This window comes from Bombina bombina, chromosome 7 (assembly GCF_027579735.1).
Source record: "Bombina bombina isolate aBomBom1 chromosome 7, aBomBom1.pri, whole genome shotgun sequence".
Lineage (NCBI taxonomy): Eukaryota > Metazoa > Chordata > Amphibia > Anura > Bombinatoridae > Bombina > Bombina bombina.
In genome coordinates, this window is record NC_069505.1 from 58414071 (window position 1) to 58430431 (window position 16361).

The following is a 16361-nucleotide window of genomic DNA, read 5'->3' on the forward strand; positions in this document are numbered from 1 at the left end:
AACATTGTTACTTAGCTCAGCGGTCTGTGTCCTAGCAAAGGGCCATACCACTTATCTCCCATCTGTGGATGACTCTATGCACGTTTATTAAAATCTCAGCTGTAACATACAAATCCCACAACTAATAGTAAATGTGTCCGTTCCATGTGCACCATATTTTTTCACGGCGTGTGATAGTACTTAGTGCTCTATACTCGCATCCTCTTTTAACTGCTTATAATGGCTATCTGGGCCTACTAACTAAATAACATTAATGTAAGCCATCCCCAGTTTTCTTTAGAATCCCTAAATCCCTCTGTTTAATATCCCTACAGCCCAAGAGTGACTGATCCATTTTACTACAGGGAGATTATTTTCTATCTTTAATTGGACTACAAACAGTATGTAAGTTTTGGTATAAATAGTAATATTCCTATTATCCCATAACTCCCCTTCCCTTGTTTCACCCAATTTATATTCCTATTATACACCAGGGGAGCCACATGTATATATTTAATAAAAACAAAAACAAAAGAAGTTCAACATTGGGGACCCATGAGTGGTCCTTTACTGTTAAGGAATACCTGACATAACTTCACAATTTTTATTTTGCTGAGAGGTCCAAGAGTGGCCTCATAAGTCAGTCTGCAGGTATCCAATTAGATAGGCAACTCACGTAAAGACAAAATGTACTACTTGTCATATTAGCATGTGATGTGCACACTTTCTAATATATCTGTGCTATATACTATTGAAGTTATATTACTGTGTATTATCTGTTTTCTTTGTACTGACACTTCTCATTTGTATGCCTTGAATTGATCTTCTAATAAAAACAATTATAAAAAAAAAAAAAAAAAAAAAGTTGTTTCACCACTATTCTTCCACTAGGGGGGTAGTTATCAACGTGTCAACTTTCCTGCCTTCGCCGGCCCAATACGCCCGCCTAAGCTCGCCTCACATCGCCGCCGCGGACCTGAAAAATTTCGCCTAAGTTATCAAATAAAGCTGTCAAAAAGCCGTGGGGCGATGAGCAGCGGACTGTGAGAGTTATCACTCATCCGATCTCGCTGCTCTTCGGCTTTTTCCCAGCTTTATTGCTAGCCTGTCACTAAGCACTCACACTAACTACACTGTTCTACCCCCTATACCGGCGCCCCCGGAGCCCCCCGCAACTCAATAAAGTTATTAACCCCTAAACCGCCGCTCCTAGACCCTGCCGCAACTCTGATAAATGTATTAACCCATAAACCGCCGCTCCTAGACCCTGCCGCAACTCTGATAAATGTATTAACCCCTAAACCGCCGCTCCTGGACACCGCTGCCACCTACATTATATCTATTAACCCCTAATCTGCCCCCCCTACACCGTCGCCACCTATAATAAATTTATTAACCCCTATCCTGCCCCCCACTACACCGCCGCCACTGTAATAAATTTATTAACCCCTAAACCTAAGTCTAACACTAACCCTAACACCCCCCTAACTTAAATATTAATTAAATAAATCTAAATAATATTTCTATTATGAACTAAATTAATCCTATTTAAAACTAAATACTTACCTTTAAAATAAACCCTAATATAGCTTCAATATAAATAATAATTATATTGTAGCTATCTTAGGATTTATTTTTATTTTACAGGCAAATTTCAATTTATTTTAACTAGGTACAATAGCTATTAAATAGTTATTAACTATTTAATAGCTACCTAGCTAAAATAAAGAGAAATGTACCTGTAAAATAAAAACTAACCTAAGTTACAATTACACCTAACACTACACTATACTTTAATAAATTATTCCTATTTAAAACTAAATACTTACCTTTAAAATAAACCCTAATATAGCTACAATATAAATAATAATTATATTGTAGCTATCTTAGGATTTATTTTTATTTTACAGGTAACTTTGTATTTATTTTAGCTAGTTAGAATAGTTATTAAATAGTTATTAACTATTTAATAACTACCTAGCTAAAATAAATACAAAATTACCTGTAAAATAAATCCTAACCTAAGTTACAATTAAACCTAACACTACACTATCATTAAATAAATTAAATAAATTACCTACAAATAACTACAATTAAATACAATTACATAAACTAACTAAAGTACAAAAAATAAAAAAAGCTAAGTTACAAAAAATAAAAAAAATAGGTTACAAACATTTTAAAAATATTACAACAATTTTAAGCTACTTACACCTAATCTAAGCCCCCTAATAAAATAACAAACCCCCCCAAAATAAAAAAAAAGCCCTACCCTATTCTACATTTAAAAAGTTCAAAGCACTTTTACCTTACCAGCCCTTAAAAGGGCCATTTGTGGGGCATGCCCCAAAGAATTCAGCTCTTTTGCCTGTAAAAGAAAAATACAACCCCCCCAACATTAAAACCCACCACCCACATACCCCTAATCTAACCCAAACCCCCCTTAAAATAACCTAACACTAATCCCCTGAAGATCATCCTACCTTTAGTCGTCTTCACTCAGCCGAGCCACCGATGGAACTGAAGAGGAGACCCGGAACGGCAGAAGTGATCCTCCAAGCGGCGATGCAGAAATCTTCCATCCGATGAAGTGATCCTCCAAGCGGCGCTGAAGAAGTCTTCCATCCGGGCGATGTCATCTTCCAAGAGGCGCTGAAGAAGTCTTCTATCCGGGCGATGTCATCTTCCAAGCCGGGTTTTGAATCTTCATCCCGCCGACGCGGAACATCCTTCTTTACCGACGGACTACCGACGAATGAAGGCTCCTTTAAGGGACGTCATCCAAGATGGCGTCCCTTTAATTCCGATTGGCTGATAAGATTCTATCAGCCAATCGGAATTAAGGTAGGAAAAATCTGATTGGCTGATTGAATCAGCCAATCAGATTCAAGTTCAATCCGATTGGCTGATCCAATCAGCCAATAAGATTGAGCTCGCATTCTATTGGCTGATCGAAACAGCCAATAGAATGCAAGCTCAATCTGATTGGCTGATTGGATCAGCCAATCGGATTGAACTTGAATCTGATTGGCTGATTCAATCAGCCAATCAGATTTTTCCTACCTTAATTCCGATTGGCTGATAGAATCCTATCAGCCAATCGGAATTGAAGGGACGCCATCTTGGATAACGTCCCTTAAAGGAGCCTTCATTCATCGGTAGTCCGTCGGTAAAGAAGGATGTTCCGCGTCGGTGGGATGAAGATTCAAGACCCGGCTTGGAAGATGACATCGCCCGGATAGAAGACTTCTTCAGCGCCTCTTGGAAGATGACATCGCCCGGATGGAAGACTTTTTCAGCGCCGCTTGGAGGATCACTTCATCGGATGGAAGATTTCTTCATCGCCGCTTGGAGGATCACTTCTGCCGGTCCGGATCTCCTCTTCAGTTCCATTGGTGGCTCGGCTGAGTGAAGACGACTAAAGGTAGGATGATCTTCAGGGGATTAGTGTTAGGTTATTTTAAGGGGGGTTTGGATTAGATTAGGGGTATGTGGGTGGTGGGTTTTAATGTTGGGGGGGGTTGTATTTTTCTTTTACAGGCAAAAGAGCTGAATTCTTTGGGGCATGCCCCACAAATGGCCCTTTTAAGGGCTGGTAAGGTAAAAGAGCTTTGAACTTTTTTAATTTAGAATAGGGTAGGGCATTTTTTTATTTTGGGGGGTTTGTTATTTTATTAGGGGGCTTAGATTAGGTGTAAGTAGCTTAAAATTGTTGTAATATTTTTAAAATGTTTGTAACCTATTTTTTTTATTTTTTGTAACTTAGCTTTTTTTATTTTTTGTACTTTAGTTAGTTTATGTAATTGTATTTAATTGTAGTTATTTGTAGGTAATTTATTTAATTTATTTAATGATAGTGTAGTGTTAGGTTTAATTGTAACTTAGGTTAGGATTTATTTTACAGGTGATTTTGTATTTCTTTTAGATAGGTAGTTATTAAATAGTTACTAACTATTTAATAACTATTCTAACTAGCTAAAATAAATACAAAGTTACCTGTAAAATAAATATAATTCCTAAAATAGCTACAATGTAATTATTAATTACATTGTAGCTATCTTAGGGTTTATTTTACAGGTATTTAGTTTTAAATAGGAATAATTTATTAAAGTATAGTGTAGTGTTAGGTGTAATTGTAACTTAGGTTAGTTTTTATTTTACAGGTAAATTTCTCTTTATTTTAGCTAGGTAAGCTATTAAATAGTTAATAACTATTTAATAGCTATTGTACCTAGTTAAAATAAATTGAATGATGCCTGTAAAATAAAAATAAATCCTAAGATAGCTACAATATAATTATTATTTATATTGTATCTATCTTAGGGTTTATTTTACAGGTAAGTATTTAGTTTTATATAGGATTAATTTAGTTCATAATAGAAATATTATTTAGATTTATTTAATTAATATTTAAGTTAGGGGGGTGTTAGGGTTAGTGTTAGACTTAGGTTTAGGGGTTAATAATTTTATTACAGTGGCGGCGGTGTAGTGGGGGGCAGGATAGTGGTTAATAAATGTATTATAGGTGGCGACGGTGTAGGGGGCAGATTAGGGGTTAATAAATTTAATATAAGTTGCGGTGGGCTCCGGGAGCGGCGGTTTAGGGGTTAATATGTATAGAGTAGCTTGCGGTGGGCTCCGGGAGCGGCGGTTTAGGGGGTAATAACTTTATTTAGTTGCGGCGGTGTAGGGGGGACAGATTAGTGGTGTTTAGACTCGGGGTACATGTTAGGGTGTTAGGTGTAGACAGTTCCCATAGGAATCAATGGGATGTCTGGCAGCAGCGAACTTGTACTTTCGCTATGGTCAGACTCCCATTGATTCCTATGGGATCCGCCGCCTCCAGGGTGGCGGTTTGAAAACCAGGTGCGCTGGGCCATAAAAGTGCCGAGCGTACCTGCTAGTTTTTTGATAACTAGCAAAAGTAGTCAGATTGTGCCGCACTTGTGTGCGGAACATCTGGAGTGACGTAAGAATCGATCTGTGTCGGACTGAGTCCGGCGGATCGAAGTTTACGTCACAAAATTCTACTTTTGCCGGTCTCTAGCCTTTGATAACTAAGGCGAATCAGCCTCGCCACAAATACGCTGCGGAATTCCAGCGTATTTGAGGTTGACAGCTTGATAACTAGGCCTCTAGGTGTCAGTCTTACTCGATAATAGGATTTATGTAACTAACTAGCATATGGCTCATCTAGGATTAGCGGAAATTATTTTCTCACGCCTAGATTTAGAGTTTGGCGGTAGCCGTCAAAACCAGCATTAGAGGCTCCTAACGCTGGTTTTTACCGCCCGCTGGTATTTGGAGTCAGTTATTAAAGGGTCTAACGCTCACTTTGCAGCCGCGACTTTTCCATACCGCAGATCCCCCTACGCCAATTGCGTATCCTATCTTTTCAATGGGATCTTTCTAACACCGGTATTTAGAGTCTTAACTGAAGTGAGCTTTAGAACTCTAACGACAAAACTCCAGCCGCAGAAAAAAACCAGCAGGCCCATTTATCAAGCTCCGTATGGAGCTTGAAGGGCCGTGTTTCTGGCGAGTCTTCAGACTCGCCAGAAACACAACTTATGAAGCAGCGGTCTAAAGACCGCTGCTCCATAACCCTGTCCGCCTGCTCTGAACAGGCGGACAGGAATCGCCGGACATCAACCCGATCGAATACGATCGGGTTGATTGACAGCTCCCTGCTGGCGGCCAATTGGCCGCGAGTCAGCAGGGGGCGGCGTTGCACCAGCAGCTCTTGTGAGCTGCTGGTGCAATGTTAAATGCGGAGAGCGTATTGCTCTCCGCATTTAGCGAGGTCTTGCGGACCTGATCCGCAGTGTCGGATCAGGTCCGCAAGCCCTTTGATAAATGGGCCTGCAGGAGTTAAGAGCTTTTTGGGCTAACGCCGGTTCATAAAGCTCTTAACTACTGTACTCTAAAGTACACTAACACACATAAACTACCTATGTACCCCTAAACCGAGGCCCCCCCACATCGCCGCCACTCGATTAAATTTTTTTAACCCCAAATCTGCCGACCACACAGCCGCCATCTACGTTATACTTATGTACCCCTAATCTGCTGCCCCTAACACCGCCGACCCCTATATTATATTTATTAACCCCTAATCTGCCCCCATCAACGTCGACGACACCTACCTACACTTATTAACCCCTAATCTGCCGACCGGACCTCGCCGCTACTATAATAAAGTTATTAACCCCTAATCCGCCTCACTCCCGCCTCAATAACCCTATAATAAAGAGTATTAACCCCTAATCTGCCCTCCCTAACCTCACGACACCTAACTTCAAGTATTAACCCCTAATCTGCCGACCGGACCTCACCGCTACTATAATAAATGTATTAACCCCTAAAGCTAAGTCTAACCCTAACACTAAGATCCCCCTAAGTTAAATATAATTTAAATCTAACGAAATAAATTAACTCATTAAATAAATTATTCCTATTTAAAGCTAAATACTTACCTGTAAAATAAACCCTAATATAGCTACAATATAACGAATAATTATATTGTAGGTATTTTAGGATTAATATTTATTTTACAGGCAACTTTGTAATTATTTTAACCAGGTACAATAGCTATTAAATAGTTAAGAACTATTTAATAGCTACCTAGTTAAAATAATTACAAAATTACCTGGAAAATAAATCCTAACCTAAGTTACAATTAAACCTAACACTACACTATCAATAAATTACTTAAATAAAATACCTACAATTATCTACAATTAAACCTAACACTACACTATCAATACATTAGTTAAATACAATACCTACAAATAAATACAATTAAATAAACTAACTAAAGTACAAAAAATAAAAAAGAACTAAGTTACAAAAAATAAAAAAATATTTACAAACATTAGAAAAATATTACAACAATTTTGTCATGATCGCTTCCGTTCATCGCCGTGTCGCCGCGGCTCCCGGAACTTCTCTGTGTCTCTGACGTCATGTTGCTTAGCAACATGACGCTTTCTCTCACACACCTCTGATGACGGTTACGCTCCTGCCCTTTAAATCTCGGCGGGAGATCTGAATCTGGGCCCGTTTGTTTGTTTCCCTGGATTGTGAGTACCATATCAGTTTTGTTCTTCTGTGTACCGACTTCTGCCTGCCTGACCAAGCCTCTTGCCTAATCCCTACTTGCTGATATTTGGACATTGACTTCTGCCTGCCTGACCTTGCCTGTAGCTTTTTCCCTTTTGCTGATACTTGGATGCCGACTTCTGCTTGCCTGACCTTGTCTTTTGCCTATACCTTTTGCTGATATTTGGATGCCGACTTCTGCCTGCCTGACCTTGCTTTTGCCTTTACCTTTAAAACTATTCTTTGATAAACAAGACCTGCTTAAAGGGACATTTTTACTTTTACAAGCTGCAAAAGAGAACTTTGCCTTTCTGTTTGTTATACACCTGCTTAAAAGGGACATTTACTTTTACAAGCTGCAAAAGAGAACTTTGCCTTTCTGTTTGTTATACACCTGCTTAAAAGGGACATTTACTTTTACAAGCTGCAAAAGAGAACTTTGCCTTTTTGTTTGTTATACACCTGCTTAAAAGGGACATTTACTTTTACAAGCTGCAAAAGAGAACTTTGCCTTTCTGTTTGTTATAAACCTGCTTAAAGGGACATTATACTTTTACAAGCTACAAAAGAGAACTTTTCCTTTGTTTTACAAACCTGCTAAAGAGGACCTTTTTCAGAAGCTTCAAGTAAGAGCATTTCCTTTTTGTTCTTTGTACTACTTAAAGGGACGTTTTATCCTTTGTGGCTTTCCTGCATTCTGGAACAATATTCATTTTTGTTATCTTCTAATCTGCTTCCTGAGTGGGTCACGTCCTGGATATTTCTCAGTGTGCTAGCGTGTGCTTTCAATTCACGCTAGCAGTTGGGTTACATCCCGGATTGATTCCAGAGCGGCTGACAAATTTTAAACTAATTACACCTACTCTAAGCCCCCTAATAAAATAACAAAGCCCCCCAAAATAAAAAAATGCCCTACCCTATTCTAAAATTAAAATAAAAAAGCTATTTTACCTTACCAGCCCTTAAAAGGGCCCTTTGCGGGGCATGTCCCAAAGAATTCAGCTCTTTTGCCTGTAAAAAAAAAAACATACAATACCCCCCCCCAACATTACAACCCACCACCCACATACCCCTAATCTAACCCAAACCCCCCTTAAAGGGACACTGTACCCAAATTTTTTCTTTTGTGATTCAGATAGAGCATGACATTTTAAGCAACTTTCTAATTTACTCCTATTATCAATTTTTCTTCATTCTCTTGGTATCTTTATTTGAACTGCAAGAATGTAAGTTTAGATGCCGGCCCATTTTTGGTGAACAACCTGGGTTGTCCTTGCTGATTGGTGGATAAATTCATCCACCAATAAAAAAGTGCTGTCCAGAGTACTGAAACAAACAAAAAACTTAGATGCCTTCTTTTTCAAATAAAGATAGCAAGAGAACAAAGAAAAATTGCTAGTAGGAGTAAATTAGAAAGTTGCTTAAAATTGCATGCTCTATCTGAATCACAAAAGAAAAAATTTGGGTTCAGTGTCCCTTTAAATAAACCTAACACTAAGCCCCTGAAGATCTCCCTACCTTGTCTTCACCACACCGGGTCCCGATCGGTTCAGAAGAGCCTCCGAAATCTTCATCCAAGCCCAAGCGGCGGCTGAAGAGTGACGTCCATCCTCCGGCTGAAGTCTGGATCCAAGCGGCGGCTAAAGAATTCCATCTTCGGGCAGAAGTCTTCATCCTATCCGGGCAGAAGAGTCGATCCGGACCGGCAAACATCTTCATCCAAGCCGCATCTTCTATGTTCTTCCATCCGATGATGACCGGCTCCATCTTGAAGACCTCCGGCGCGGATCCATCCTCTTCTTGCGACGTCCTAAGTCCGAATGAAGGTTCCTTTAAATGACGTCATCCAAGATGGCGTCCCTCGAATTCCGATTGGCTGATAGGATTCTATCAGCCAATCGGAATTAAGGTAGGAAAATTCTGATTGGCTGATGGAATCAGCCAATCAGAATCAAGTTCAATCCGATAGGCTGATCCAATCAGCCAATCAGATTGAGCTTGCATTCTATTGGCTGTTCCGACCTTAATTCCGATTGGCTGATAGAATCCTATCAGTCAATCGGAATTCGAGGGACGCCATCTTGGATGACGTCCCTTAAAGGAACCTTCATTCGTCGTCTAGTCGTCGGAAGAAGAGGATGGATCCACGCTGGAGGTCTTGAAGATCAGCCGCTCGTCATCGGATGGAAGAACATAGAAGATGCCGCCTGGATGAAGATGTTTGCCGGTCCGGATGTCCTCTTCTGCCCGCTTGGATCAAGACTTCAGCCGGAGGATGGATGTCTTCAGCCCCCCGCTTGGGCTTGGATCAAGACATTGGAGCCTGGACCGATCGCTGATACCCGGTGTGGTGAAGATAAGGTAGGAAGATCTTCAGGGGCTTAGTGTTAGGTTTATTTAAGGGGGGTTTGGGTTAGATTAGGGGTATGTGGGTGGTGGGTTGTAATGTTGGGGGGGGGTATTGTATGTTTTTTTTCCAGGCAAAAGAGCTGAATTCTTTGGGGCATGCCCCGCAAAAGGCCCTTTTAAGGGCTGGTAAGGTAAAAGAGCTTTTCTATTTTAATTTTAGAATAGGGTAGGGCATTTTTTTATTTTGGGGAGCTTTGTTATTTTATTAGGGGGCTTAGAGTAGGTGTAATTAATTTAAAATTGTTGTAATATTTTTCTAATGTTTGTAAATATTTTTTTATTTTTTGTAACTTAGTTCTTTTTTATTTTTTGTACTTTAGTTAATTTAATTGTATTTATTTGTAGGTATTGTATTTAATTAATTTATTGATAGTGTAGTGTTAGGTTTAATTGTATTAAATTGTAGTTATTTTATTTAATTAATTTATTGCTAGTGTAGTGTTAGGTTTAATTGTAACTTAGGTTAGGATTTATTTTACAGGTAATTTTGTAATTATTTTAACTAGGTAGCTATTAAATAGTTATTAACTATTTAATAGCTATTGTACCTGGTTAAAATAAATACAAAGTTGCCTGTAAAATAAATATTAATCCTAAAATAGCTACAATATAATTATAATTTATATTGTAGCTATATTAGGATTTATTTTACAGGTAAGTATTTAGCTTTAAATAGGAATAATTTATTTAATAAGAGTTAATTTATTTCGTTAGATTTAAATTATATTTAATTTAGGGGGGTGTTAGGGTTATGGTTAGACTTAGCTTTAGGGGTTAATAAATTTATTAGAGTAGCGGCGAGGTCCGGTCGGCAGATTAGGGGTTAATAATTGAAGTTAGGTGTCGGCGATGTTAGGGAGGGCAGATTAGGGGTTAATACTATTTCTTATAGGGTTATTGAGGAGGGAGTGAGGCGGATTAGGGGTTAATAACTTTATTATAGTAGCGGTGAGGTCCGGTCGGCAGATTAGGGGTTAATAATTGTAGGGAGCTGGCGGCGACGTTGTGGGGGGGCAGATTAGGGGTTAATAATAAAATGCAGGGGTCAGCGATAGCGGGGGCGGCAGATTAGGGGTGTTTAGACTCGGGGTTCATGTTAGGGTGTTAGGTGCAGACTTAGGAAGTGTTTCCCCATAGGAAACAATGGGGCTGCGTTAAGAGCTGAACGCTGCTTTTTTGCAGGTGTAAGGTGTTAGGTTTTTTTTCAGCTCAAACTGTCCCATTGTTTCCTATGGGGGAATCGTGCACGAGCACGTTTTTGAAGCTGGCCGCGTCCGTAAGCACCGCTGGTATTGAGAGTGGCGGTAAATTATGCTCTACGCTCCCTTTTTGGAGCCTAACGCACTGAACACCCAGCCATTCTGTGAACTCTAAATACCAGCGGTATTTAAAAGGTGCGGCCAAAAAAAAGCACGCGTAGCTAACGCACCCCTTCTAACGCAAAACTCCAAATCTAGGCCTCAGACAGTGTGCTGTGTATTCTACCTAACAACATAAAGTTTCATAGCTTGGTTACATTTACAGATCAGGATTAATTCTCTGTATCAGGAAGATATGGACTATATTCTACTATCCTAAAAAAATATATATGAAATGATTTTATAATGAGGAAAGTATCTTGTGCTCCACAAATATTTATACTAAAATACATGTATGTGTGTGTGAATATAAGCATAAGTATAAAATAATATAACATAAAATAACATTTTTACCCATTACATTTCAGACACTCTTTCTTTCTCTTTCTCTCTCAATGTGTAGCCCCTTAAAGGGCCAGTAAAGTCATAATTAGACATTTGTGATTTAGACAGAACATATAGTTTTAAACAACTTTCCAATTTACTTCTAGTATTTAATTTGCTTCCTTCTCTTGTTATCCTTTTCTGAAAATTTTATCTAGGAAAGCCCAGGAGCAGCAAAGAACCTAGGTTCTTGCTGCTGATTGGTGGCTGCATATATATATATATATATATATATATATATATATATATACAGATTGTCATTGGCTCGCCCATGTGTTCAGTTAGCAACCAGTTGTGCATTGCTGCTCCTTCAACAAATGATACAAAGAGAATGAGAAAGTAAACTGGAAAGTTGTATGAAATTGTATGTTCTACCTAAATCATGAAATAAACATTTTGAGTTTCATGTCCCTTTAACAAATCTAGTCAAGTCAAAAGATATCTCACTTTTCTCTCTCCTAAATGTACACATGGTGAGCCAGTGACAAGAGGCATGTGCATAGCCACCAATCAGCAGCTTGCTTCCAGTTGCACATTACTGCTCCTGGGCCTACATATGAATGCATTTCAACAAAGGATAACAATAGAACAAAGCAAATGTGTTAATATAAGTAAATTGAAAAGTCTCTTTGGCTTTCATGTCCCTTTTAATCATTACTAAAACAGAAAATACTTAAACATGCAGCATGCATCTTTAAAGGGACATTAAACACTAAAGGGACAGTCTAGTCCAAAATAAACTTTCATGATTCAGATAGAGAATGTAATTTTAAACAACTTTCCAATTTACTTTTATCACCAATGTTGCTTTGTTCTCTTGGTATTCTTAGTTGAAAGCTAAACCTAGGAGGTTCATATGCTAATTTCTTAGACCTTGAAGGCCGCCTCTAATCTAAATATATTTTGATAGTTTTTCACCACTAGAGGGCATTAGTTCATGTGTTTCATATAGATAACATTGAGCTTATGCTCGTGAATTTACCATGGGGACAGCTCTGATTGGCTAAAATGCAAGTCTGTCAAAAGAACTGAAATAAGGGGGCAGTCTGCTGAGGCTTAGATACAAGGTAATTACAGAGGTAAAACGTGTATAATTATAACTGTTTTGGTTATGCAAAACAGGGGAATTGGTAATTAAGGGATTATCTATCTTTTAAAACAACAAAAATTCTGGTGTTGACTGAAGCATAATATTGAGGATATTCCCTGCCTCCCTCTAGTCATGGGTGCGGCCATGTTGAACTCGAACTTTCACTACATTTCAGTGCTGATGTGTTTGCACTTGTGCAGTAACTCTCCTTCAGATACCTGCAGTGTAACCTAGGTTCCAATATGGTGGCACCCATGATTAGAGGGAGGTGTATGAAATGTATTTAGTGTCCAATGTCCATTTAAAAGGTAATTTTTTTCTGACTGTAAGATTAAAGGGACATTAAACACTTTGAGATGGTAATATAAAATGATAAATCGTATATATATATATAAAAAAAAATTGCAATATACTTTCATTATTTATTTTATCCACTTTTTCTGTAATCCCATTCTGAAATTGTGAGCTTTTCAGTTCCTGTTAGAAATGGAAGTGCAGAACACTGTTATATACCACACAGCCATTGGCTGCTCACTCTAGTGACCTATTTATAACTGTCCCTAATTGGCCACAGCAGAGAAGGCAACCTAAGTTACAACATGGCAGCTCCCATTTGTTTTATAGACACTAAACTTTACACCTATTTTGTCAATATTTAAATAGTTAATGAAACTTTAAAACATAAATCTACATGTTATTCTCAGACTAATCTGTTCTTTGAATACTTAATTATATCTAGCATTTATTTAGTGTTTAAAGGAACAGTCTACTCCAGAATATGTATTGTTTAAAAAGATAGATAATCCCTTTATTACCCATTCCCCAGTTTTGCATAACCAACAGTTATATTAATATACTTTTTACCTCTGTGATTACCCTGTATCTAAGCCTCTGCAGACTGCCCCCTTATCTCAGTTCTTTTGACAGACTTACATTTTAGCCAATCAGTGCTGACTGAAGTGAGTTATCTATATGACACACATGAACTATCAGTGTTTAACTGCCCAAAACTGTCAAAATGCACTGAGATAAGAGGCAGTTCAACAGCTTATAAATCAGCATATGACCCTTCCGAGGTTTAGCTTTCCACAAAGAATACCAAGAGAGCAAAGCATATCTGATGATAAAAGTAAATTGGAAAGTTGTTTAAAATTGCATGCCCTATTGGAATCATGGAAGTTTAATTTTGGCTAGACTGTCCCTTTAATGTCCCTTTAACTGAATTTCTGAAAAATAATTTGCAACCTTCTTACTCTTTTGAAGGCATTCTCAAGTTGGGAGAGTAAGTGGCTAACACGGCAAGATGTCTCTCCCAAGGGCTTTCTTTGACATCACTGCAGACGGTAAAGAATTGGGCCGTATTATCTTTGAGATGAGGGTTGATGTGGTCCCTATAACTTGTGGACATTTCCTTGAATTGTGTGATGGTGCAAGAGGCTTCAGTTACCAGGGCACAAGTTTTAAGAAAATTATCTCAGGTCTTTTCTGTGAAGGCGGCCATTTTAAGTTTCATGGTAAAAACCCTCTTCCGATTTACCATTTCCACAATGAGAATTTCACCCTAAAACATACAGGTGCTGGAATCCTCTCTTTGGCTCCGGAACAACAAAACAAATATGGTACAGAATTCTGTATCAGCTTTAGTATGAACGAATGGAAAGATAATAAAGAGGTTGTTTTTGGTAAAGTTGTTGAAGGTTTTGAAGTGTTAATGAAGTTAAATGCCATGGGATCAGAATCTGGGAATATAGGGAAAAATGTGATTATATCACAGAGTGGCATGCTGTTGTAAAAACATAAGACCAATCCTATCATCCAAAGCAGTTAAATACACAATTGGTTTGGCTGTTGATTTCATCTGGTTGTTTTTTGCTCTTCCAAGACTAAATAAAAAATCTATAAAGTGAAAGTTTTTTGTGTTTTTTTTTTAGTCTTTTGTTTTCTTTCATCAAATGGTGAGAGTCCACAAGTGATTATGTGTTTGAATTCCCCTCCTGATGACTAGGAGGAGGCAAAAGACACCACAACACACCAGAGCTTTAAATCCCTCCCACTTATCCTGAATCCTGAATTTCCATTTGCTGGTGCCTTTACATGTGATGTCATTGGCTTGCAACTTGTACATAAGATGGCTAAAGTGTGTGCAAGGAGCTTGGCGGCCATATCTCTGAATGTTTGACAGTGATGAGCAGAGAAGTGTAGGAAGGAAAATTCATTTTTATTAACAAATAAAAATAAAAAAAATATTTATATATATATATATATATATATATATAAAGTCCCATCAAAAAGGCACTCACTGGTCTTCGTAAAAAGTAACTTTTATTTCAGGTCATCAGTAAAACGACATAACGTTTCGGTATAGTCCAACACTTTTGTCAAATGTCATGCAAAAAACAAGCCTCCAAGAACCGGAGCCCCAAACAAACACACATGGTTCTCACAACTGCTCGCGCCCCTTTTAGCATAGAGTATACGTGTGTACTGAGCATTCCTCCGTCTCTCTCTTCCAGACCCTGCCCCGTGTTTTAGTAACCCCGGGCTAAGAGCTAGCCCGGGGTGCGCTCACTGCTGCTGCTTGCTGCGCCAGGGGAGCTCTTAGCCCGGGCCATTTGAGGGTAGTTCCGGGACACACATTGTCTAAGAAGAGGTTGAACTGGCCTTGAACTTGAAAACAATTTATAGCACAATTTTAACCCATAGATAAAGGGCTAGATGTATCAAAGCCATTCTCCTATAATTCCGTCCAAAATTGCGTATACGAACTGATCGTCATATGCATCAAAGCACGCTGTGCCTATAATTGCGCAAATCTGAAGGAAACTTCTTCGCACTCCGCTTGCATTCGGCTAGGCGCACGGGCGCGATCCCGAGTGCAACAATATACATTAGTAGCAGGCGAAATTTAACAGCCCGACCTACAAATACGCCCAGTTTCTTATTTATCATTGCTTTGCGGCAATAGGGAACTGAAATTTCGGCTTCAATTGCGTGTTGTATATTTTGCCATACAGACTGAGATGAACACCATTATAATACATGCTTTTACATCTTGTGATGCAGTACTTTTATTCTTTTAACTCATTTTTCAAAGGATCAGAGCCAAGAAGAGACTGTTATTGCCAGCAATTTGCGCTTCCACTGGCGCATATGGGTACCAACACTTTTATGTATATATATCGATATATTTATTTTTTTTATCTTAAATTATCAACATATGGCAAAACACAGCACAAAAACGTTATATAATATATATAAGTTAAATAGTTACCTAAAAAAACGCTCTTTTAATAATCAAAACATGACGGCATAAATATTTATAGGGATGTACTGTTATAAATAGGGAGTAAATAGGGAGTGAATGCTTTTTCTGACAGGCGAAATTTATCATTATTACTCCCCAGCTCGCCTGCGCAAAGTTATGTCTATTTTTTTGATAAATTCAGGCGCACTGAACCCACCCCCCACAGCACAAATTTGAAATGTGGTGGGCAGGAGCAGGGGTGGGGCTTAAAAAAATCATAAGACCAAAATATTATAAATAAAATACTAAGTCATATCTTTTAATACTCTTAGGCAGCAAATCAAACACAAGCTTAAACCACTGGTATATCTATGTGAGCTCTGTATTTAATTAACATTTGCAGAGACAGTGCTAATTATTTTTATCTTAATTGGACATTTAATAATAGATTCTTTAAAACTGCTCTCTGCATTCCCCATTAATATTCTAGATTCTGGCCTTTAAAGTTAGCAAAAATGCACAGTAGCACACTACATAGCATACACTTACACATCCACTACATACCATACACTTACACATGCACATACACACACTAAATAGCATATACTTACATATGCAGATACACACACTACGTAGCATACACTTATACATGCTGATACACATACACACTACATATCATACACTTATACATGCACATACACACACACTACATAGCATGCACTTATACATGCAGATACACACATACTACATAGCATACACTTACACATACAGATACACACACACTACATAGCATACA

General features: G+C 38.3%; 1 long non-coding RNA gene across 1 annotated transcript in view; it reads left to right on the forward strand.

Moving 5' to 3' along the window:
• The window catches only part of LOC128635751 (uncharacterized), an 80230-nt gene extending 66000 nt beyond the window's left edge, over window positions 1–14230 (forward strand). The window contains exon 2 of the long non-coding RNA XR_008398576.1: window positions 13585–14230. This is a non-coding gene — a long non-coding RNA (uncharacterized LOC128635751). The remainder of the gene's footprint in view (window positions 1–13584) is intronic.
• The last annotated feature ends 2131 nt before the right edge of the window (window positions 14231–16361 follow it).